Source organism: Canis aureus, chromosome 6, assembly GCF_053574225.1.
Source record: "Canis aureus isolate CA01 chromosome 6, VMU_Caureus_v.1.0, whole genome shotgun sequence".
NCBI lineage: Eukaryota > Metazoa > Chordata > Mammalia > Carnivora > Canidae > Canis > Canis aureus.
In genome coordinates this window covers 45,714,939-45,739,717 of record NC_135616.1, presented here as the reverse complement: position 1 = coordinate 45,739,717, position 24,779 = coordinate 45,714,939, and the positions used below count along the sequence as shown (strand labels likewise).

Sequence of the window (24,779 nt, the reverse complement as noted above, 5' to 3'; positions counted from 1 at the left end):
CCCTCCCAATCCAACACAGTCTTGTGGTCAGAGCCCATTCAAACTGGGCCGTAAGCCTGGTAGTATGCAAGCAGCCCCAACATGCATGTACCACTCCAAAGTGATTTCTGCCCCAGGGAGAGGAAAGAAACCACACACACCAGTCAGTCTGTGGCCCCAACAGTGGGCTAAGGGCAGACAGTTGGGCTGATTGCAGGCCCTGCCCATCAATGAAAACTTCTTAGGGGACAACACAGATAAGTGCCCTGTAGTTTGGTGCTATTGCATCTCTGGCAGATGCCTAGTCTGACTCAAGCCCAAGGCAGCACCAGACTGCCCACTAACATCACAGGGACCAAACACTGCCCACAACAGGCAATGAGAGCCACTGCAGGTGACTGGAATGACAAAAAAAGCAGTCAAGCCACAATAGTAGGTGCATGAAACACACATACAAGACACCCTTAAGTGCCAGATTCTGGTGAGTAGAGGACACTGCACTACAGTGCACTATATTACCTCTTCTTCATAAAGCCATTACCTTCAAGAACAGGAGGCATGGGGATCCCTGGGTGGCGCAACAGTTTAGCGCCTGCCTTTGGCCCAGGGCGCGATCCTGGAGACCCGGGATTGAATCCCACATTGGGCTCCCAGTGCATGGAGCCTGCTTCTCCCTCTGCCTATGTCTCTGCTTCTCTCTCTCTCTCTCTCTCTGTGACTATCATAAATACATAAAAATTAAAAAAAAAAAGAACAGGAGGCATGGATGACTTTCCTAATATACAGAAACAGACAAAGAGACAAAATGAAGACATGAAGAAATATGTCCCAGATGAAAGGACAAAGCAAAAGCCATGGCAAGAGACCTAAGCAAAATGGAGATAAATATTATGCCTGGTGGGGAATTTAAAGCAATGATCATAAAGATATACCCTGGGACTGAGAAAAGAGTGGAGAACATCAGTGAGACTGTTAAAAAGGAGACAAAGAGAATTAATCTGAGATGAAGAACACAAAAAATAAAGTTAAAAATACAATAGATGGAATACAGACGAGACTAGAGGAGGCAGAAGAACAAATTAGTGACCTGGAGAACAGTGTAATGGAAAGTAATCAAGCTGAGGAGGTAAGAGGGATAGAAAGCAAAATGACAGTAGACTTAGGGAACTCAGTAATTCCATCAAGCTTAATAACTAACTTCCACATTATAGGGATCTCAGAAGAAGAGAGAGAAAATGGAGCAGAACATTTATTTAAAGAAAATAATAGCAGAAAAACTCTCTAATCAGGGGAAGGAAACAGTGTCCAGATTCAGGAGGCCCAGAGATTCCCCCCAAAAAAAATCAACAAAAGGAGATCCACACCAAGACACATAGTAATGAAAGTGGCAAAAGCTAGAGACAAAGAAAATTTTAAAAGCAGCAAGAGAACAGAAAATAGTTACATGCAAAGGAAACCCCAAAAGGCTATTAGTAGATTTTTTCAGCAGCAACTTTGCAGGACAGAAGGGAGTAGCATGATATATTCAAAGTACTCAAAGGAAAAAATCTGCAACCAAGGATACTCCAGAAAGACTGTAACAACAGACAAAAAGGGCACTGTGTCATAATAAAGGGTACAATCCAACAAGAACAGAATAATTGTAAATATTTATGCACCCAACATGGAAACACCCAAGTACATAAAACTGTTCATAACAAACATAAAGGAAATAATAAATAGTAATACAATAGTAGCAGGGGACTTCAACACCCCATGCACATCAATGGATAGATTATCCAAATAGATCAATAAGGAAACACCAGCATTGAATGACACACTGGACCAGATGGATTTAACAGATATATTCAGAATATTACATCCTCAAACAGCAGAATACAAATTTTTTGTACATGTGCACTCTTCTCCTAGAAGAGATCTCCCAGAAGAGATCACATATTAGGCCACAAAACTAGCCTCAACAAATTCAAAAAGATTGCCACAATGCTATGAAACTAGAAATCAATAACAAGAAAAAATCTGGAAAGAGTACAAACATGTGGAAGTTAAACAACATGCTACTAAACAATAAATGAGTCAGCAAAAAAATCAGAGGAAAAATTAAAAAGCACATTGGAAACAAGTGAAAATGAAAATGCAATGGTCCAAACTCCTTGGGATGCAGCAAAAGTGATTCTAAGACAGAAGTTTATAGCAATACAGGCCTACATCAAGAAACAAGAAAAATCTCAAATAAACAACTTAAATTTATGCCTAAAGGAACTAGAAAAAGAACAAGCAAAACAAGCAAAAGGAGGGAAATAATAAAGATTAAAGCAGAAATAAATAATATAAACAAACAAACAAACAAACAAAATAAAACACATCAATGAAACCAGGAGCTGGTTCTCTGAAAATTTGTTTCAACATATTGGTAAACCTCTACCCAGACTTATCAGAGACAGAGAGAGAGAGAGAGAGAGAGAGAAGACTCAAATAAAAAATCAGAAATAAAAGAGAATAAATAACAACTGAAACCGCAGAAACACAAAGGATTATAAAAGAATATAATGAAAAATTAGGCAGCAACAAATTGGACAGCCTAGAATAAATGGATAAATTAAATTCTTAGAAACATATAAATTACCAAAACTGAAGCAGAAAGAAATAGAAAGTTAGACTGGACTGATAACTAGCAATTAAATTGAATCTGTAATCAAAAAACTCCCAATGAACCAAAGTTCTGGACCAGATGGCTTCACAGGCAAATTCCACCAAACATTTAAAGAAAAGTTAATACCTATTCTTTTCAAATGTTGCAAAAAATAGAAGAGGAAAGAAAACTTCCAAATTCACTCTATAAAGCCAGAATTACCATGATCCCAAAACCAGATAAAGACACTACCAAAAAAAAAAAAAAAGAGAGAGAACTACAGACCAATATCCCTGCTGAACACAGAGCAAAAATCCTCAACAAAACACTAACAAAAAAAATTCAACAATACATTTAAAAAAATCACTCACCATGATCAAATGAGATTTATTCCTAGGATGCAAGAGTTTCAATATTTGCAAATCAACCAACATGGTACATCACATTCAATAAGAGAAAGGATAAAAATCATGTGATCATCTCAATAGTTGCAGAGAAAGCATGACAAAGTACAACATTCATGATAAAACCCCCAACAAAGTAGATTTAGAGGAAACATCTCAACATAATAAAGGCCATATACCAAAAATCAACAGCTAACATCATACTCAATGTTGAAAAACTGAAAGCTTTTTCCCTAAGATCAGGCACAAGGCAAGGATATCCTTTCTCTATACTCTTATTCAACATAGTAGTGGAAATCTTAGCCACAGCAATCAGACAAGAAAAAAAAAAAGGCATCCAAATCAGTAAGGAAGAACTAAAACTCTCACTATTTGCAGATGACATAATACTATATACAGAAAATGAAAGACTCCACCAAAAACTACTAGATCTGATAAGAGAATTCAATAAAGTTTCAGGATACAAAATTAATATTCAGAAATCTGCTGCATTTCTATACACTAATAATGTAACAGAAAGAGAAATTAAGAAAACAATCCCACTTACAACTGAACCAAAAATAATAAAATACTTAGGAGTAAACTTAACCAAGGAGGTGAAAGACCTATACTCTGAAAACTATGAAAGAAACTGAAGATGACACAAATAAATGGAACGCTACACCATGCTTATAGATTAGGAGAACAAATATTGTGAAAATGAAGAAAAAATATTGTGAAAATGTACATACTACCCAAAACAATCTACAGATTTAATGCACTCCCTACCAAATATCATCAACATTTTTCACAGAGCAGGAACAAATAATCCTAAAATTTGTATGGAACCACAGAAAACCTGAATAGTCAAAGCAATCTTGAAAAAGAAAAACAAAGCTGGAGGTAACACAATTACAGATTTCAAATTATATTACAAAACTGTAGTGATCAAAACAGTATAGTATTGGTACAAAAATAAACAATAAATCAATGGAATTAGAATAGAGAGACCAAGAATAAACCCATAATCACATGGTCAATTAATCTTCAACTATGGAGGAAAGAATACTCAATGAGAAAAAGTCTCTTTAACAAATTGTGCTGTAAAAACTGGACAATTACATGCAAAAGAATGAAACTGGACCACTTCCTTACACATGCACAAAAGTAAGCTCAAATTGAATTAAGCACCTAAATGTGAGACCTGAAACCATACAAATTCTAGAAGAGAGCATAGGCAGTAATTTCTCTGACATCCACCATAATAACATCTTTTTAGATATGTCTCCTGAATCAAAGAAAACAAAAACAAAAATAAACTGTTAGGACTAACATCAAAATAAAATGCTTCTGCACAGCAAAGGAAACAATTAACAAAATCAAAAGGCAACCTATGGAATGAGAGAAGAGACTTGCAAATGACATGTCCAATAAAGGATCAGTATCCAAGATATATAAAGAACTTATACAACTCAACACCAAAAAAAATTCCAAATCATCCAATTTAAAAAAGAGCAGAAGACATTTCTCCAAAGAAGACATAGAGATGGCCCTCAGACATGTGAAAAGATACACAACATCACTCATTGGAGAAATGCAGATACCACAATGAGATACCACCTCACACCTGTGAGAATGGCTAAAATAAAAATCTCAAGAAACAATTGTTGGTGAGGATGTGGAGAAAAAGAAACCCTTATGCATTGTTGGTGGAAATGCAAACTTGTGCAGCCACTATGGAAAACAGTATGGAGGTTTCTCAAAAAATTAAAAATAGAACTACCTTATGATCCAGTTATCACACTACTGGGTATTTACCCAAAGAACATAAAAACACTAATTCAAAGGGATATATGCACCCCTATGTTTATTGCTCATTATTTACAATGGCCAAATTATAGAAGCAGCCCAAGGGTCCATCCACAAGTGAATGGATAAAGAAGATATGGTATATGTACATATATATAATGGGACCCCCCCCCCAAAAAAAAATGTAATCTTGCCATTTGCAACAACTTGAGTGGATCTAAAGAGTATTAAGCTAAGTGAAATAAGCCAGGCAAAAGAAAGACAAAAACCAATTGATGTCACTCATATGTGGAATTTAAGAAACTAAACAAACAACAGGAAAAAAGAGAGAGAGAGAAACAAACAAAAAAACATACCTTAGAGATCAAACAGTTGGTTACCAGAGGAGTTGTGTGTGGGAATATGGGTGAAATAGGTGAAGAGGATTAAGAATACACTTACCTTGATGAAAACTGAGTAATAAGTGGAATTGTTGAATCACTGTATTGTACATGTGAAACTCATATAACTCTGTATGTTATACTGGAATAGAAAGAAAAAGAAGAAAGAGAGAAAGAGGGAAAGAGAAAAAGAAAGAAAGAAAGAAAGAAAGAAAGAAAGAAAGAAAGAAAGAAAGAAAGAGAAAGAAAGAAAGAAAGAAAGAAAGAAAGAAAGAAAGAAAGAAAGAAAGAAAGAAAGAAGAAAGTAAAACTGAGATAGTCAAACAGAATTGGAGTAAATTAAATAAATAATGTATTTTAATTTAAGTAAATTTTATTTTTTTTAAGATTTTATTTACTTATTCATGAGAGACACAGAGAGAGACAGAGACAGAGACATAAGCAGAGGGAAGAGGGAAGAGAAGCAGGCTCCATGCAGGGATCCTGATGCTGGACTCGATCCCGGGACTCCAGGATTACGCCTTGGGCCGAAGGCAGGCACTAAACTGCTGATCCACCCAGGGATCCTCTAATTTAAGTAAATTTTAAACAAAGATTATGTCACATAGACCAACAGATTTGGCTTGGCAGATTGCTGAGGGAAAGTGCAGTTATTGAACTGCTCTAATGCTCATGTCCTGATTTGTAATCTCAGAGGAGTAGGGACCTGATGTGATGAGGGTTGCTATGTGTATTTACAGTGAGAAACAGTTAATGTTAGTGTTGACCTGTAGTTTTAACATTCTAAGAGATCAGGCAAAGTACATTGTGATTAACTTACTCTCCATGTGGAGGTCTTGCCAAAAGATCTATCAGCCATGGTCAACCGAGAACAACAAAGCCTTCCAATGACTCTTTGTGGGTCCTTGTGTGCTATGGATCAACACCAAGGGGCAAGTGCCCAGCACCAAGGGGCAAGTGCCCATCTCTCAGGATAACAAATTCTGTCTCTTCTTGCCCATCCAGATAATGAGGGGGCCTTGTCCTATAAAGCTACAATAATTGAAACAGAGTGCCACAGTTGACGATTAATAGATCAAAGAAATAGGATTAACATTAGCAGTATTAGTATTGCTTGACATAATCACATGAAAAAAGTATGTAAAGCCTGAAGTGTTCAATCCATGATAGTGAGACAACTGGCTCCCCACTTGGAGAAAATAATTAAAGTCATTGGGTCTTTCCCTTGAGGAGGATTAGCATAATTATCTTTTCCTTTGGTCATCTGAACTATCAAAGCAGCCATCCTTCTCAAAAAAAGTAAGCTCCCCACTGACAACAGGGTCCTGGGAGTGATTTCTAGAGGGCCTGCTCATGCTCACCTGTCTCCCTAACAAGATTCAGTGCCCTAACTCAGGGAATTAGGTAGGTAAGGAAGAGAACATAAAGGAATCAGGTCAAAATGACAGCCCTGAAGGAAGCCACAATTCATATATTTAACCTACAAATCCCCGGAAAGCTTAAACTTACCTTCCTAGGCCAGGAGCAGGTTTCCCTGATTTCTAAGTCCCTGAAAATGCTCCGTGGTGTCCCCAGCTCTAGATGTGATCTGAAAGATTTGTAAAGAGAAAATTATATATAAAAGTGGTTTTCTGGTTGGCTCAGCGGTTTGGCCCCTGCCTTCGGCCCAGGGCGTGATCCTGGAGACCCGGGATCAAGTCCCACGACAGGCTCCCTGCATGGAGCCTGCTTCTCCCTCTGCTTGTGTGGCTGCCTCTCTCTATCTCTCTTTCTCTCTCTCTCTCTCTCTCTGTGTCTCTCGTGAATAAATAATTTTTTTTTTAAAAAGTGTTTTTTTAAGTTATCTTATACTTCATCCTTTATTGTTTGCAAATCTCCACTCTATCACATTTAATCATATTCAGTGCTGGGCACCTGGGTGACTCACTAGGTTAAGCATCTGACTCTTGGTATAGGCTGAAGTCCTGATCTCAAGGTCGTGGGATCAAGCCCTGTGTAGGTCTCTGTGCTCAGTGTGGCATCTGCTTATCCCTCTCCCTCTGCTCCTCTCTCAGCTCATGCACTCTCTCTCTTTCTCCCTCTCTCTCTCTCTCTCTCTCTCAATAAATAAATAAATAAATAAATAAATAAATAAATAACAAAAATCTTTAATCACATTCAATGCATAAAGGAGCATGCAATCTGAGTCAGAAGATCAAGTTCTGTGATCTTGCCAAGTCATTGTTCTTTGCTTGGCTTCTGTCTTTCCTGACACGTTCAGAGTGCACCGGGAGCTCTCTGAAGTTGCTTCCAAATGTGTGATTCTGTGATTTTATGATCACTGAAAGTGCATTGTCAGAGGGCCCAGTACACATTCAGGCGAGGCTGCTCAGTCTCTTTATTTAAAACTGTGCCATTACCATTATAACATCTCTGGGTAATGTTCCTGGGTCTGGGAAAACAGAAGCAAAAACTTTGATAGAAATGACTTTGAGTGGGCAGCCTGGGTGGCTCAGTGGTTTAGTGCTGCCTTCAGCCCAGGGTGTGATCCTGGAGACCCGGGATCGAGTCCTATGTCAGGCTCCTTACATGGAGCCTGCTTCTCCCTCTGCCTGTGTCTCTGCCTCTCTCTCTGTCTCTCATAAATAAATAAATAAATAAATAAATAAATAAATAAATAAAATCTTAAAAAAAAAAAAAGAAAAGAAATGACTATGACTCCTCTTTCATCCTTCTCTGGATTTTCTCTGTCCCCAGATCTAGTTGGACTTTTGGTTTTTAGGAGTGATTCAGAAAGACCAAAGGCAGTATTTGTACAAGGCCACAGCTCTTATAGCAACACTGAGAAAAGAATAATCTGCCACTCTCTTCTCGTTCTTTTCCCTCTTGCAGGGAGGCCCGCTGAACTGGTTTGCCTAGCTGTGGAATCATGAGTACACTTTTGAATGGTTTTTGAGAAGACATTCAAAGAGTCGTGCCAGGTAAGATAGTATAACACCACTGTTAAATGCAAAGAATATCCAGTGTACAAACTCCATTGTGACCAGAATAACCGTCTGCAAGTGACCATTCAAAAACTCATGACTCAGAAATGACCTATAACTACAGAAGTACATTTACTTTCTTCAAACATTTCATTAGTGGATTAAAAAACAAAGTTTGCTTTCTGGTTGGAGAACATACCACAGCTATGACTCAATGTTCCCTAACCAGTGACTTTCAGGAGAGAAAAAACAATCCAGGCTGGTTAGTGAGGACTCACTTTAGAATTGGCTTTCCAGAAACCTGATTAAAGCAGCTTCCGGAACTGCACTATGGAAAATGTGACTTTTTGTCATTGTTTCCTCTTTTCTTGTTTTTTTCTTTTCAAAATAAATCCATTTTGGGGGAATTTGGGGAAAGTTTCAAAGTTAAGCTAAAATATGTTCCGTGTGCCTCAGTTTCCACATCTATCAGAATGGAGGTAATCAAATGTTCTAAGATGTAAAGTCTGGAAACAGTTGCAGCAGCTGCTCCACCAGTGTTTGCCATTAGTATTAATTAGTATTATTAATTATTGATTTTTGAGAGAGCATGCAGTGTGCACAGCATGAGGAGGGGGAGGGTCAGATGGAGAGGGAAAGGGAAAGAATCGCAAGCAGACTTGTTGCTGAGTGAGACCTCAACATGCCAGATCCCACCACCCTGAGATCACGACCTGAGCTGAAGCCAGGAGTCATACACTTAACTGACTGAACCACCCAGGCACCACATTAATTAATATTATTTTATTGAAAATCTTGCCACAATCTCTTTCTAGTCTCACTTCCCTCTGCCCTCCACCTGGCATGTCCTACACATCAGCCACACTGTAATGGCCCACATCCTGTTTGTTATGGGTTGTGTTATGCCCCACTCCCCACAATTCAGAGGGTGAGGTCCTAACCCCCAGTACTTCAGATTGTGACCTTATTTGGAAATGGGGTCATTACAAATGTAATTAGTGAAATTAAGATAAGATCAGAAGGGAGGACGCTTAATCCATAGGACTGGAGTTCTTTTCTTTTCTTTTCTTTTCTTTTCTTTTCTTTTCTTTTCTTTTCTTTTCTTTTCTTTTCTTTCTTTTCTTTTCTTTTCTTTCTTTTCTTTTCTTTTCTTTTCTTTTCTTTTCTTTTCTTTTCTTTTCTTTTCTTTTCTTGATAATGTTCATTTATTTGAGAGAGAGGGAGTGCTAGCAGAGGGGGGAGCAGAGAGAGAGGGACAAGCAGACTCCATATTGAGCATGGAGCTCAACATGGGGCTCAGTCCCACGATCTAGAGATCATGACCCCAGCTGAAATCAAGAGTAGGACACTTAACCAACGGAGCCACCCAGGCACCCCATGAGCTGGGTTCTTATAACACAGGTGAAATTGAACACAGAGACATAGGCACAGAGAGGTGAATATGAAGGGACCCAAGGAAGGTGGAGTTAACGTGATGCCTCTACAAGCTGAGGAATGCTGCAGATTTCTAGCAAACCACCAGAAGAGAGAGGAGAGGCCTGCAACAGGTTCTCTCCCAAGCCTTCAGAACCAACCTGCCATACCTCGATCTTGCACTTCTAGCCTCCAGAACTCTGCCACAATCCATGTCTGTTGCTTATGCATATAGTTCCTGATATACACATTACATAGATTGTAAGTCACAACCTAAATTTCAAGGACATATTCTTTAAAAACTAAACTTCCAAATTACTTACAAGGTAATCAGCACATGTAGGGAAAGATAAGCATTTCAACGAGCAACAAAATATGATGTAATAGACTTATATAATATTGTATATTACACATTCATATAATATATTTGAGTCAGGTGCAGGAAATCACAGTGTATTTGAGTGTCATGTGTTCACTGTGGTACTTCGGGCAGCCACACATGAGCAGAAGGAGCTAGCACTTTCTCCAGATTTTCTAGTCTTCTTACTAAGGTGCAGACTTGTTCAGTGTTTCTTAAAGTCACGAAGGGAAATACAGAGGAGATAGTGATGTAAACTTCTTTTCATGGTGAAGCCAGTTGTTCATCTTATATATTAAATGTGATCACCTTTCCTTTAAAAAAAAAATTTTATTTATTTATTCATGACAGACAGAGAGAGAGACAAAGAGAGAGGCAAAAGCACAGGCAGAGGGAGAAGCAGGCTCCATGCAAAGAGCCCTAAGTGGGACTCGACCCTGGGACTCCAGGATCATGCCCTGAGCCGAAGGCAGACGCTCAACCGCTGAGCCATCCAGGCATTGTGACCTTTCCTTTTCTTAGTTTCTAACATTTGCCACTCATTTCAGACTTACTGACCTCTCTCTTACCTCTGCTGATTGACATTCAATGTAACCTGCATTTATGGGAGGCACTTTGGCGGTAGTGTGTGTGACTCCAGAACTATAGTCATCTCCTTCAGGAAGGAGCTGATGTGGGAACTGAAGGACACTGGCCCCTCAAATCTAGATACATTGTGCTGCCCCTCAGACCAGAAACTTTGGGGAGCTTTATCCTTGATCCTTGCTCGCCCAGAGTTGTGTCAACTCCCCCCCGGGGTACATTTCCAGCCTGTCTCCTTTTCTGTCTTTGTTATCACTGCCCTGGCTCAGGGCACCATCCATTCTCAGTAGATAACAAAGCAGTTTTCTCAAGGGTCTCCCTGTGGCCACTTGTCTACAAACCACTTTCCACACCATCACATACAAGTTTGATCACGATGATGGAGTGTTTGCAATGTGCCGGGGACTGTGGAAAGCACATCACTCATTTAATCCTCATGACAATCCAGTGAAGTAGATTCTGTTATTGCCTTTTTACAGGTGAGCAAACTACTGAGAACTTGTTCAAAGTTTCACAGCTTGTAAATGACAAAACCAGGATCCAAATCCAGCCTGGCTCCCAAACATAATTAAACTACCTATAATACTCCTTTGATAACTTTCCTTCCAAATAAAATCCAAACCTCAATAATGTAGCAGAAGACGCCTTCGAAGATCTGACTCCAAGCTACTGTTCATCCTCATTTCCCTTCCCCTTCCCATACTCCTGGCAGACCGAGCAACTTGCTTACCTACCTCTGTGCCTATGCACCTGCTGCTTGCTCAGCCTAGAACAGGCTTTTTATCTCTCCTTCTGGCCTCCCTTTTGTGGTGCATTCTGATTGGATTGGGCCAGTGTGCAGGCAGTGAAAGAATTCACCTAAGGCTGAACAAAAGAGAGAGAGGTGAATGAAATGCACCACAAGGTAGGGCAAGCAGGACAGCAAAGGAGAGAGGGTCTGCAGGGAGGCGGTGGTGAGGTGCCATAGTTATAGGGTGGAGTGAGGAAGTATAGAAACATACGGAATTCTCCCTTCTTTAGTAATCTTAGGAAGTGTGTCTTGTTGTAACTGGTCAGTTAAGGCCTATGGCTATTTCAAGGTGGGTCTCTTAATGAGCCTGTTTGTGTCAGCTCAGTGGTCAGATCAAAAGGGCCCTTTTGCCTTGTTCAAATTTCCATAGCTTAAGTCTGTTGCCTGAAAATGACCTCTAGGGGAACCTGGGTGGCTCAGCTAGTTAAGTAGCTGCCTTCAGATCAGATCATGATCCCAGAGTCCTGGGATCGAGCCCCATGTTGGGCTCCCTGCTCTGTTGTGCTCTCTCTTGTGCGCACTCTCTCTCTCAAATAAATAAATAAAATCTTTTTAAAATTAAAAGAAACCTCTAAACCTTGATCATTATGACTTCCGTGTATTGAGCACTGATTCAGTAGTAGGCATTAACTACACCATTTATTCATCATAATAACTCTGCAAGGTAGATACTCTTATCTTCATTTTATGGAGTGAAAACTGGACCTTGCAGGGTTAATAAACTGCCCACTGCCCACAGCTGATGAGTTGAATCAGGTGTTCAGACAGCTCTTATCCAATTGCTTTTAAAAATTCTTTTTTTTTTTTAATTAAGGTATTACTTAGAAAAAAAATTCACCCCGATTAAGTGTGCGGTTTGATAAGCTTTGGTAATGGTATGAAATCACCACTGTTACAATATACATAGTTCTCTCACTTTAAAAGCTTCCCTGAGCCCCCTTGACTGTTAAGCCCCCACCCACATTCCAGCAACCACTAATCTACTTTCTGTCACTATAGGAAAATCAAACCATATACAGTCTTTGTCTTCTGTGTTTAACTTCTTTCACTCAACCAATGTCCTTTAAATTCATCCATATTATTGCACACATTAATATTTTGTTCCTTTTTGTTGCTAAATGATACTCTACACTATGGATATGCCATAGTTGTCTGTCCATTCACTAAATAATGGGATTTGAGTTGCTTCCAGTGTTGGGCTATTAAGAATAATATAGTCTGAATATTCATATACATATCTTATTGTGGACATATGTTGTCATTTCCTTGAATAAATACTTAGGAGTGGAATTGCAAGGTCATGTGGTAAGTTTATGTTTGACTTAACAAGAGGCAGCCATACGATTTTCCAAAGTGACACTTTCCAAATTATTTGGAAAGTGTTCCCTCCTCTATTTTCTTTTCCAATATGTATACCTTGTATTTTTTTTCTTGTTTAATTATACTGCCTAGCACTTGCCATACAATGTTAAACAGAAGTAGTGACAATAGATACCCTGGCATTGTTCTTGATCTTGGATAGAAAATATTGTCATTAGCTGTAGGCTTTTTAGACATACTCTTAGATTAAAGAACTTCCTTTCTATTCCTAGTTTCCAAATGGATTTCTCATGAAGGGGTATTAAAATATGTCACATACTTTTTCTGCCTTTATTGAAATGATCACATAACTTGTCTCCTTTACCTTATTACTAGTGTGAGTTTAATTGATTCATTTTTAGATGTTAAATAAATCTTGCATTCCTAGGATAAGTTCCACTTGGTCATGCTGTCTTATCTATGTATTGTTGGAGTCAATTTGGTAACACTTTTGAGGGTTTTTGTGCCCATGTTCATGAGGAATGGTCTGAATTCTTTTGTGATCTCATTGTCTGGTTTTGGAATCTAGGTAATACTGGCTTCATAAAATTATTTGGAAAGTGTTCCCTCCTCTATTTTCTTACACTTTGTACATGATTGATATTATCATCTCAATCCTTAAGTTTTTGGAAGAATTCATCAAGTGAAGCAATCTAGATCTAAGGTTTTCTTTGTGGGAAAGTTTTTAATTGTGAATTCAATTTCTTTATTTTTTTATTTTTAATTTTTAAAATTTTTTAAAATTTCTTTTATTGACATAAAGCTATTCAAGTTTTTTATTTCTTCTTTGGTCAATTTTGATGATTTGTATTTTCCAAGGATTTTGTCCGGTTCATCTAAGTTGTCAAATTTATTGGCATAAAATTTTCTTGCGGGCAGCCCCGGTAGCTCAGCGGTTTAGCGCCGCCTTCAGCCCAGGGCATGATCCTGAAGACTTGGAATTGAGTCCCACGTCAGGCTCCCTGCATGGAGCCTGCTTCTCCCTCTGCCTCTCTCTTTCTCTTTCTTTCTCTCTCTCTCTCTCTCTCATAAATAAATAAAATACTTTAAAAATAAAATAAAATAAATTTTCTTGCTATCTTTGTAATTCCTGGAGAATCTGTAGTAATGTCGTTTGTGCCATGGCTGACATTAAGAATTCAGGGCATTTTTCTTTTCTTAATCAGTCTGGCTAGAAGTTCTTCAATTTTATCAGCCTTTTTAAAGAATAAAGTTTGGGTTTATTGCCTTTCTCTGTTTTCTCTTTTATTAATTTCTGCTTTAATTTTTATTATTCTTTGACTTGGGCTACAATTGTTCATTTTCCGGTTTCTTAGCTCGTAGGTCAGATCACTGATTTGAAGCCTTTCTCCTTTTCTATTACAAACATTTAAAGCCATGCATTTCTTTCTAAGTACAACCTTAGCTGAAGCCCACAAATTTTAATGTGTGTATCATTTTCATTCAGAACACTTTCTAACATATTTCTCCTTTGCTCTATTGATTATTTAGAAATGTACTGTTTAATTTTCAAGTACTTGGGTTTTTCCTAGTTATTTTATTTTTATTGATTTAGAATTAATTCCATCATGGCCAAATAATATACCTGGTATTATTTCAATCTTTTAAATATTAATGAGATTTATTTTATTATCCAGAATATGGACTATCCTGGTATATATACCATTTGCAGTTGGATTTATATTTTACCATGCATTGTTTAGTGTTCTATCAATAATAAGTTATAATTGATTTTTTTTCTAGTTCTTTTATCAGTTGCTGAGAATAAGAGGTATTAAAATCTCTAACAATGATTGTGGAATTATTTACTTACCTCTTTGATTCTGCCAATTTTTCCTTCCTGTATTTGAAGCTATGTTACTTGGTACATACATATTTATGTTTTAAATATCTTTTCCTTATTAATTAACCCTTTTATAATCATTTAAAATATCTTATATACAAATCTTATGCATATGTTGTTAGATTTATACTTAAGTATTTCATTTGGGGGGCCACCAATATAAATCATATTGTGTTTTTAATTTCAAATATCACTTGTTCATTGCTGGTAGACAGAAAAGAGATTGACTTTTTTGTGTCCTGCAGCCTTGTTAGAATTGTTTACTAGTTCTAGGAGTTGTTGGGTTTTTTTTTTAATCAATTCAGATTTTCTACATATATGATCACATCACATTCAAACAAAGACAGTTTTATTTTTTCCTTTCAATTAATGTACCTTTTGTTTGCTTTTGTCTTATTGCATTAGCTAGGACTTCGAATACAATATCGAAAATGAGTGGTGAGAAAGGACACCCTTGCCTTGTACCTGATCTTAGTAAGAAAGTTTCTGCTTTCTCACCATGAAGTATGGTGTTAGCTACAGGCTTTCTGTAGATAGTCTTTACCAAGTTGAGAAAGTTCCCCTCTATTTCTAGTTTACTGAGAGTGTTATAATGAATATGTGTTGGATTTTATAAAATACTTTTTCAGCATCTATCGATTTGATCATGAAATTTTCTTCTATAGTCTATTGATGGGATGGGTTACTTTACTTGATTTTCAAATGTAGAACCAGATTTACATACCTGAGATAAATTCCATTTGGTCAAGATATATAATTCTTTTTACACATTATTGGGTTAAATTTGCTAATATTTTATTGAGTAGTTTTACTTCTATGTTCCTGAGAGATATTAGTCCCTAGTGCTCTTTCTCATAAATATATTTGTCTGATTTTGATATTAAGGTAATGCTAGCTTCATAGAATGATTTGGGAAGTATTATTTCTCATATTTTATGGAAGGTATTGTAGACAACTGTTCTAATTTGTTACTTAAATGTTTAGTAGAATTCAATAGTGAACTCATCAGGGTTTGTATTTTCTGTTTTGAAGGTTATTAACTATCAATTCAATTTTGTTGATAGATATGGGCCTATTTAGATGATTTATTTTTTCTTGTGTAAGTTTTGACAGATTGTGTCTTTCAAGGAACTGGCCCATTTCAACCGAGTTTTCAAATTTATGGACACAGAGCTGTTTCTTTATTATCCTTTTAATGCCCATGGGCTCTTTAGTAACTTTCCTTCTTTCATTTCTTAATTAGTAATTTGTATTTTTCTCTGTTTCTTCTTTAGTTTGTCTAAAAGCTTATTAACTTTGGAAGAGACTGGGAAGATGTCAGAGTAGAAAGACCCGCTTGCCTCATCTCACAGATACAACCAAGTTATACTCACATCAACATAAAGAACCCAGAAAATAACCTGAACACTGGCAAAAAAAAAATTCTACAACTAAAAATAGAGAAGAGGCAACACTGAAGAAGTAAGGAAGGGCAAAAACATCGTTTGGGAGTGAAATGAATCATGGCTGTTCATGGTGTGGAGGGAGCCAGTGTTGCAGAGAAGGGTGAAAAACAGACTGTGACATAGGGGAGCCAGCATAGGGAAGACAAATCCCCATAACATTTGTCTTAGAAACTGAGAGGGGCCAGATTTTTTGAGTTCTTACAATCAGTTGGACTTAAAGCCTAGAATTTTAAAAATCAGCAGCCTGAGCTCTGGGAGAGCCCAGAGGGCAAAAGAAAGCTGAGTCCCTGCCCTTAAAGAGACAGCATGACAAACAGCCCATTCAGATGCAATGTAGAACCAGCAGGTTGAAAAACTGTTGGTTCTGGAGATAGATGGGAAGGAGTTATTTACCCATCTCAGAGCAAGAATTGGAGAAGCAGGGATCATGGGGAGACTCCTCCAGGAATGAAAGAGCTAACACATGCCATTTCCCTCCTCCACCCCCCAGCATAAACACAGGGCCACCTGTGGGGACCAGCACAGCACTGATTCTTTCTACTTTACTTGCTTACACCAAACCTCCCCCTTCCCCTGCACTTCAGCAGATCCATCCTTCCTAGTCATACTTGTCTCAGTCTCTGTGCTGCAGGCCCCCTCCCCCAGAAGACTGGCACAAACCCCAACATCTCGTCTCCTGACCTGCATATTTTGCAGGATTTCAGTTCTGGCAGTAGTAGTGGAAGGTCTCATTTCACAAACGGACCACTGCACACCTTATTAAAATGCTCCCCACCCCAGAGCACCTGGGTAGCTTAGTCAGTTAAGTGTCCAACTCTTGGATTCAGCTCAGCCCCTTGGTCTCATGGCTACTGGGATTGGGCCCCATGTTGGGCCCCATGTTAGGCACCATGCTCAGTGGAGGTCTGCTTGGATATTCTTTCCCTCTACCCCTTCCACTCATTCTCTCTCTCTCTCTCTCAAATAAATAAATAAATCTTTTTTTTTTTTTAACAAGAAGTCATTATGTATTTTTCTTTTAATTTTATTTATTTATGATAGTCACACAGAGAGAGAGAGAGAGAGGCAGAGACACAGGCAGAGGGAGAAGCAGGCTCCATGCACCGGGAGCCTGACGTGGGATTCGATCCCGGGTCTCCAGGATCGCGCCCTGGGCCAAAGGCAGGTGCCAAACCGCTGCGCCACCCAGGGATCCCAATAAATAAATCTTTAAAAAAAATTACAACCACCTCTACTGGGGACCAAACACTGCTAACAATTGACAGAGAGGGCCTCTACAAACAACTGGACCAAAGGAAAAAAAAAAGAGGCCAGGACTCAACAACAAGGCACACACAACACACAGAGAAGACACTTCCTGAAGTGCAGACCCTGGGGAACAGGAGACACTGCACTAGAGGGCATGACAAGACCTCTTCATAAGGCCATTACTGTCAAGAGCAAGAGACATAGCTGATTTTCCTAACACAAAGAAACAGACACAGAGAATTAGACAAAATGAGGAGAAATATGTCCCAAATGAAAGAATAGGACCAAACCACAGGAAGAGCCCTAAGTGAAACAGATATAAGTAATATGCCTGATAGAGAATTTAAAGTAATGATCAGAAAGATACTCTTTAGACTTGAGAAAAGAGTGGAGGAGATCTGTAAGACTGTTAACAAAGAGATAACAAAAGAACCAACCAGAGATGAAAAATACAGTCAACTAATATTCGATAAAGGAGGAAAGACTATCCATTGGAAGAAAGACAGTCTCTTCAATAAATGGTGCTGGGAAAATTGGACATCCACATGCAGAAGAATGAAACTAGACCACTCTCTTTCACCATACACAAAGATAAACTCGAAATGGATGAAAGATCTAAATGTGAGACAAGATTCCATCAAAATCCTAGAGAAGAACACAGGCAACACCCTTTTTGAACTCGGCCACAGTAACTTCTTACAAGATACATCCACGAAGGCAAAAGAAACAAAAGCAAAAATGAACTATTGGGACTTCATCAAGATAAGAAGCTTTTGCACAGCAAAGGATACAGTCAACAAAACTCAAAGACAACCTACAGAATGGGAGAAGATATTTGCAAATGACATATCAGATAAAGGGCTAGTTTCCAAGATCTGTAAAGAACTTATTAAACTCAACACCCAAAGAAACCAACAATCCAATCATGAAATGGGCAAAAGACATGAACAGAAATCTCACAGAGGAAGACCTAGACATGGCCAACATGCATATGAGAAAATGCTCTGCATCACTTGCCATCAGGGAAATACAAATCAAAAACCACAATGAGATACCACCTCACACCAGTGAGAATGGGGAAAATTAACAAGGCAGGAAACAACAAATGTTGGAGAGGATGCGGAGAAAAGGGAACCCTCTTACACTGTTGGTGGGAATGTGAACTGGTGCAGCCACTCTGGAAAACTGTGTGGAGGTTCCTCAAAGAGTTAAAAATAGACCTTCCCTACGACCCAGCAATTGCACTGTTAGGGATTTACCCCAAAGATACAGATGCAATGAAACGCCGGGACACCTGCACCCCAATGTTTCTAGCAGCAATGGCCACAATAGCCAAACTGTGGAAGGAGCCTCGGTGTCCATCGAAAGATGAGTGGATAAAGAAGATGTGGTTCATGTATACAATGGAATATTACTCGTTTATTAGAAATGACAAATACCCACCATTTGCTTCAACGTGGATGGAACTGGAGGGTATTATGCTGAGTGAAGTAAGTCAGTCGGAGAAGGACAAACATTATATGTTCTCATTCATGTGGGGAATATAAATAATAGTGAAAGGGAATATAAGGGAAGGGAGAAGAAATGTGTGGGAAATATCAGAAAGGGAGACATAACGTAAAGACTGGTAACTCTGGGAAACGAACTAGGGGTGGTAGAAGGGGAGGAGGGCGGGGGTGGGAGTGTTTGGGTGACGGGCACTGGGGGTTATTCTGTATGTTGGTAAGTTGAACACCAATAAAAAAAAAAGAAAAGAAAAAATAAATAAATAAATAAATAAATGTGAAAAAAAAAAAGAAAAATACAATAAATGAAATTAACACTCGGTGGAGGGATCCCTGGGTGGCGCAGCGGTTTAGCACCTGCCTTTAGCCCAGGGCTCGATCCTGGAGACCCGGGATTGAATCCCACGTCAGGCTCCCGGTGCATGGGGCCTGCTTCTCCCTCTGCCTATGTCTCTGCCTCTCTCTCTCTCTCTCTGTGTGTGACTATCATAAATAAATAAAAATTTTAAAAATATATTTAAAAAAAAAAAACACTCGGTGGAATAAATAGCATGATAGATGAAGCAGAAGAATGAATGAATAACCTGGAAGACAGAATAATGGAAAGTAACCATGCTGACCAATTGAGAGGAAAATAATTTTGCAAATTGAGAATAGTCTTAGAGAACTCAGTGATTCCTCCAGGCATAATAATTGCATTATAGGGATCCCAGCAGAAGAAGAGAGAAAAAAGGGGGTGGAAAATTTACTTGAAGAAATAATAGCTGAAAATTTCCCTAACTGGGAGAAGGAAACAGACATCTAAATTCAGGAAGCACAAAGATTCCCCCAGAAAATCAACCTGAGGAGGTCCACTCCAAGACACATAGTAATTAAAATAGCAAAAAGTAGCAATAAAGAGAGAATTTTAAAAGCGGAAAGAGAAAAGAAGACAATTACATATAAGGGAAAACCCATAAGGCTATCCACAGATTTTTCAGCAGAAACTCTGCAGGCCAGAGGGAGCAACATGATCTATTCCAAATACTAAAAGGAAAAAATCTGCAGCCACGAATACACTCTCCAGCAAAGCTATCATTCAGAATAGAAGAGAGTTACTCAGACAAACAAAAACTAAAGGAGTTTATGACCACTAAATCAGCCCTACAAGAAATATTAAAGAGGACTCTTTGAGTGGGAAGGAAAGAACATAAGTGAGAATATGAAAAGTAAAAAACACAAAAGCAGTAAAAATAAATATATCCAGAAACATCAGTCAAGGGATTCATAAAATAAAAGGATATAAAATATGACACCATATACCTAAAAAGTGGGGGGGGGGGCGGGGAGAAGGAACAAAGAAAGGCTCAAACAACCATCGACTTAATATAGACTGCTATGTGCAGAAGATGTTAAATACCAACTTCATGGTAATCACAAATCAAAAACCACTAATAAACGTGCAAAGAATAAACAGAAGGGAATCCAAGTATATCACTAAAGAAAGTCAACAAACCATGAAAGAGAGCAAGAGAAGAGAGGGTCAGAGAAAAACTACAGAAACAACCCCCCAAATAACTAATAAAATGGCAATAAACACATATCTGTGTACAATTACATTGAATGTAAAAGGACTGAACACTCCAAAAAGACATAGCGTGACAGAGTGGATAAAAATACGAGACTCATCCATATACTGCCTATCAGAGACTTACTATAGACCTAAGGACACCTGCAGGGATGCCTGTGTGGCATAGTTAGGCATCTGACTCTGTTTTAGCTCAGGTTATGATCTCAGGATCATGAGATTGAGCCCCACATCAGGCTCCATGCTACTCAGAAGAAGTGCATTTGAGATTCTTTCTCCCTTTCTCTCTGCCCCTCCCACTTGTGCTCTCTCTAAAATAAATAAAGAAGTCTTTTTAAAAGATTAAAAAAAAAAGACATCTGCAGACTGAAAGTAAGGGAATGAAGAAACATTCATCATGCAAATGGATGTGAAAAGAAAGCCGAGGCAGCCATACTTCTATCAGAAAAATAGACTACAAATATTTCTACTGTTCTTTCCATCTTTCTTCTCCTTCTGGTGTTGTAATTACCCATATGCTATATTTCAGTAGTTGTCCCACAGTTCTTGAATATTGTGTTCTGCTTTTTTCAATCTTTTTTTCTCTTAGCCTCTCAGACTTGGAGGTTTCTACTGCTACATCCTTAAGCTCAGAGAGTCTCTCTTCAGCCATGCCCAGTCCACTAACAAGCCCATCAAAGGCATCCTTCACTTCTGTTATACTGTTTCTGATAGCTAGCAGTTCTTTTTTGTTTTTATCTTAGAATTTCCATCTCTGCTTTTAGGCTTGTTTCATATACTTGCTGCTTTATCCATTAAGGCCCCTACATCTTAACTATAGTTGTTTTCAATTCCAGCTCTGATAATTCTAATATTCCTGTCATTTCTGAGTCTGTTTCTGAGGCTTGTTCAGTCTCTCCAAACTGGGATTTTTGTCTTGTGTGCGCCTTGTGACTTTTTTCTTGATACCTTACTTGATGTACCAGGTAAAACAACTGCTGTAAATAGGCCTTGAGTAATGGGGTGATGTGGTACAGGAAGGGGATGCATTCTATGATCCTGTGATTGGGTCTTGGAGTTTCAGGGAGCCTGTGCCCCAGGACAATGGGCTTCACCACTGCTTCTCAGTCCCCTCCTTCTCAGGTGAGACAGGATGGTCAGAGGGAGCTGGAAACAAGCTATTTCCCTTCTTCCAGGTCAGTTAGGCTCTGATATTACCCCAGCAGGTTAGGCTCTGGTAAAATAATTTTCCCTGAGGGCAGATCTTGTTAAGAACAGAATGCTCTTATTGCTTCAAATGGTTCATTTACCCCTCCCTCTCTCAGAAGCACGAGGGGAATGTTCTCTGGTAGTCACTGTGAGAACCTCGTCAAAACTGGAAGGTAAAACTCACAAAAGTGTGGGGGGTCTTCTGACTGGGTCCCCCTGATGTTTTGTGGCTCATTCCTGTCCACACTGAGACCCTGGCAATGTCTCCAGTACAGTGTAGGTTTTCCTGCCCCTGCATCGGGTCCCATGGAAGTTTCTGTTGTCCTGTGTCCTGTCACTTGTCCTGTGACTTCACTTCTCGGACAGGCCTAAGTAGAGGGGTCACTGACTCAGTTTGTTCAGCTTTTCTTGTTATGAGGGGGTGAGTGGTGACTTCTGAGCTCCTTATATATGGAGCCGGAATCCTAAAATCCTTGACTAATTATCTTTACTTTTAGGCATTCTCTGGACTTGGCTTAGGCATTCTCTGACTTTTGTGCCTGGGTTAAGTGTCCCCTCTATGTGCCCTTCTGGCACCCTGCACTTACTCTAGTCACAACCTAGAAAATCAGGCAATTTCTAGGATAATTATGGCACATGACCCAACCATTACTGGTCACTGAAAGCTTTCCAGAAGGACAGGAATATCATCAGAGCCCTGAGGAAAAGGACAAGTTAACCAGGTGGAAAGAGCTTATTTGTTTCTTCCTTCCTTCCTTTTTTGTTTTTGTTTTTGGTTTTGGTTTTGATTTTAGTTTTTTTTTTAGCTTGTTTCTTTTTCTTTTCTTTTTTGTATATTTTTTTTTATTGGAGTTCAATTTGCCAACATATAGTATAACACCCAGTGCTTATCCTGTCAAGTGCCCCCCTCAGTGCCCATCACCCAGTCACCCCAACCCTGCCCACCTCCCCTTCCACTACCCCTTGTTCGTTTCCCAGAGTTAGGAGTCTCTCATGTTCTGTTCCCCCCACTGATATTTCCCACTCATTTTCTCTCCTTTCACCTATAAGCTTATCTGTTTCTATGACTGTCTCCCTTTTTAGATTCTAAACCCCTGGAGGACAGACTCCACATTTTATTTATATTTGTATTCCCAGTGTTTGGTAATTGTTGAAGGTGGCGAATGAGTGAAATTTAATAAACTGGAAAATTAAAGAGAGGGCTGGGTATTAATGTAGAACAATAAAAGCATTGGAACAAACTTCACCTTGTGTCTGTGGAACCCCCAGTAGTCTGGTGAGCTTGGAGTGGCACGTGGCCTGTGAAGAACTGGGACAGACAGGCCGGCACCAGCTGATGGAGGATGGTGAATGCAGACAGTGCAGGAGAGCCACAGGCCAGTTAGCAGAGCAGCCCTCTCTAGGCACCCCTGCTTCCTGCAAAGCATGACTGTGAGCAAGTCAGTCCCACAGTAGAGTTTCCTAGATTCCACGTCTGCAGCTGAGAAGCGTTTTTAAAATAAAACTCTTAATGAGGCAAATGGGTGACTCAATGAGTTAAGCATCCATCACTTGGTTTTGACTCAAGTCACAATTTTAGAGTCCTGAGATCAAGTTCTGTGTCAGGCTCTACACTCAGCATGGAATCTGTTTGAGATTCTCTCTCTCCCCCTCTCTTCCTCTGCCCCTCCCCCAACTTGTGCTTACTCATGCTCTCTTCTCTCTCTCTCTCTCAACTAAATAAAGTCTTTTAAAAAAATAAACTTTTATCACTGCAAATAAAGAATGGATTAACTCTCCACAAATATTTAAAATGTTTGATAGCCTAGACAGGCCCAGTTTTTCTGCTTAACTGATGAGGGCCACACCAGTTCCCTAGGATCCCCTCTCCCAGGGCACCAACAAACCCTCCACTGCATGCCAGCCCCAGGAGGCCTGGTGCTTAGCGGGTTCCCGTCCCCAGGGGCCAAGACAGGGCTCTGAGTCAGTGAAGTCCTCTTGTCTATGGAAAGGGTAGTATTTCCTTGGACATTTTCTCATTGCCACAGAAGCAATGTTTGTCCAGAGACGAACACAAGAAAGGACAATACTTCTTGTGAGCACGAGTCTCTGCCAGGTGGGCTTCCCTTGGCATTCGTGGCTTCATCTCTTCAGCTGCTGAAGGCCTCCCCGAAATACCCCTGGAACAGGTTCTGCCAATGGAGTTCCACCACTAAATTAAAATGTTCAGCTACATCACTGTGAATAATTAACTCAGGGACCTTTCTTAAAGCAAAGCATGTGACACCGCAGGATAAGGCAAAGCAGAATTAAAGGAGAGGAGAGGCGGCAATCTGGTTTTCTGGATGCATCTAAGTCATTTTTTAATTTTGAAATTCACAAGGGTGAAAACAGATGGCCGATAGGATAAATTCCACTGCCTGCTTTGTTCAGCTTGCTCAGTGAACTACAAGTCGGGAAAGTTCCCATTAAAAATCTGTTTTCTCTCAAAAAATTAGAAGCCCTGGCATCACTGGACCCATTTTCCCACGACAGCTCAGCAGATTAAAGCTGATGGCAGCTGCCCCTTGTGGGGCTTGAACACCCTCCAGACCCCACAGCATGGCCCCATCTCCAGCTCCTGACCATGCTGCTCATGGAAGCGTACCTGCCTGGCTCCTCACTGCCAGGCAGCTGAGCTTTCTGACCCCTGAGTCAAAGATCCCTTAGCTCCTGTTATTTTTAAAATTATTTTTCTAGGAAATAAGTAAATCTATTTTCATTTTTATTTTTTTAATTTTAACCCAGAATGTGGCAAATATGCATATATATACAATGGAATATTATTCAGTCTTTAAAAAGAATGAAATCCTTAGCTCTTTGTAAACCTTCCTCTCTTTCATCTCCTGCTCTTTTTCCAGCCTCTTCACTCATAACAGGCAAAAGTGGTTTTCTTGTCCTGAGAATCTCATTAAATTATTTTTATGAAACACCATAGATAGAACTTGGACAGGGCTCACACTGACTTTCCTATGGGGTGTAAAAAAAGTAAAAGACCAAGGGTCCAGAGAAATGATGTTTTGTTCTAGATCTGCCTGCAGCCTATTTGGTAACCACTGTATCCTTGGCGACAGCACCACGCCTAGCAACAAGAAGATGCTTGGTTACACACCTTACCAGGGTCTCAGGGATTCGCCACTTAACCAGTTGGTCCTCAAGTTTCATCCAGCTCTGGTTTCTGTGACTCTGTAAGGGCAAGGACGATTTTCTGGTGGCTTCACGTGGTAGAATGACAGGTTGATGGGCAAAGACTGGAAAGTCCACCTGATGTTATTTCAGTTGGCTAGAGCCTATAAACATTCATTGCTGCTGTGCTT

The 24,779-nt window shown here is 39.3% G+C and overlaps 1 long non-coding RNA gene across 2 annotated transcripts in view; it reads right to left on the bottom strand.

Annotated features, from left to right (window-relative positions):
• Window positions 1-23,073, bottom strand: part of LOC144316019 (uncharacterized) — a 37,741-nt gene extending 14,668 nt beyond the window's left edge. Inside the window, exons 1-2 of one of the 2 annotated variants that reach the window (XR_013381765.1) lie at window positions 22,692-23,073; window positions 6,693-6,771 (exon numbers count right to left, since the gene is read on the bottom strand). This is a non-coding gene — a long non-coding RNA (uncharacterized LOC144316019). Of the gene's footprint in view, window positions 1-6,692; window positions 6,772-11,233; window positions 11,441-22,691 lie in introns of those variants that run through there. The other variant, XR_013381766.1, reaches the window with a different exon arrangement.
• Window positions 23,074-24,779: the final 1,706 nt, after the last annotated feature.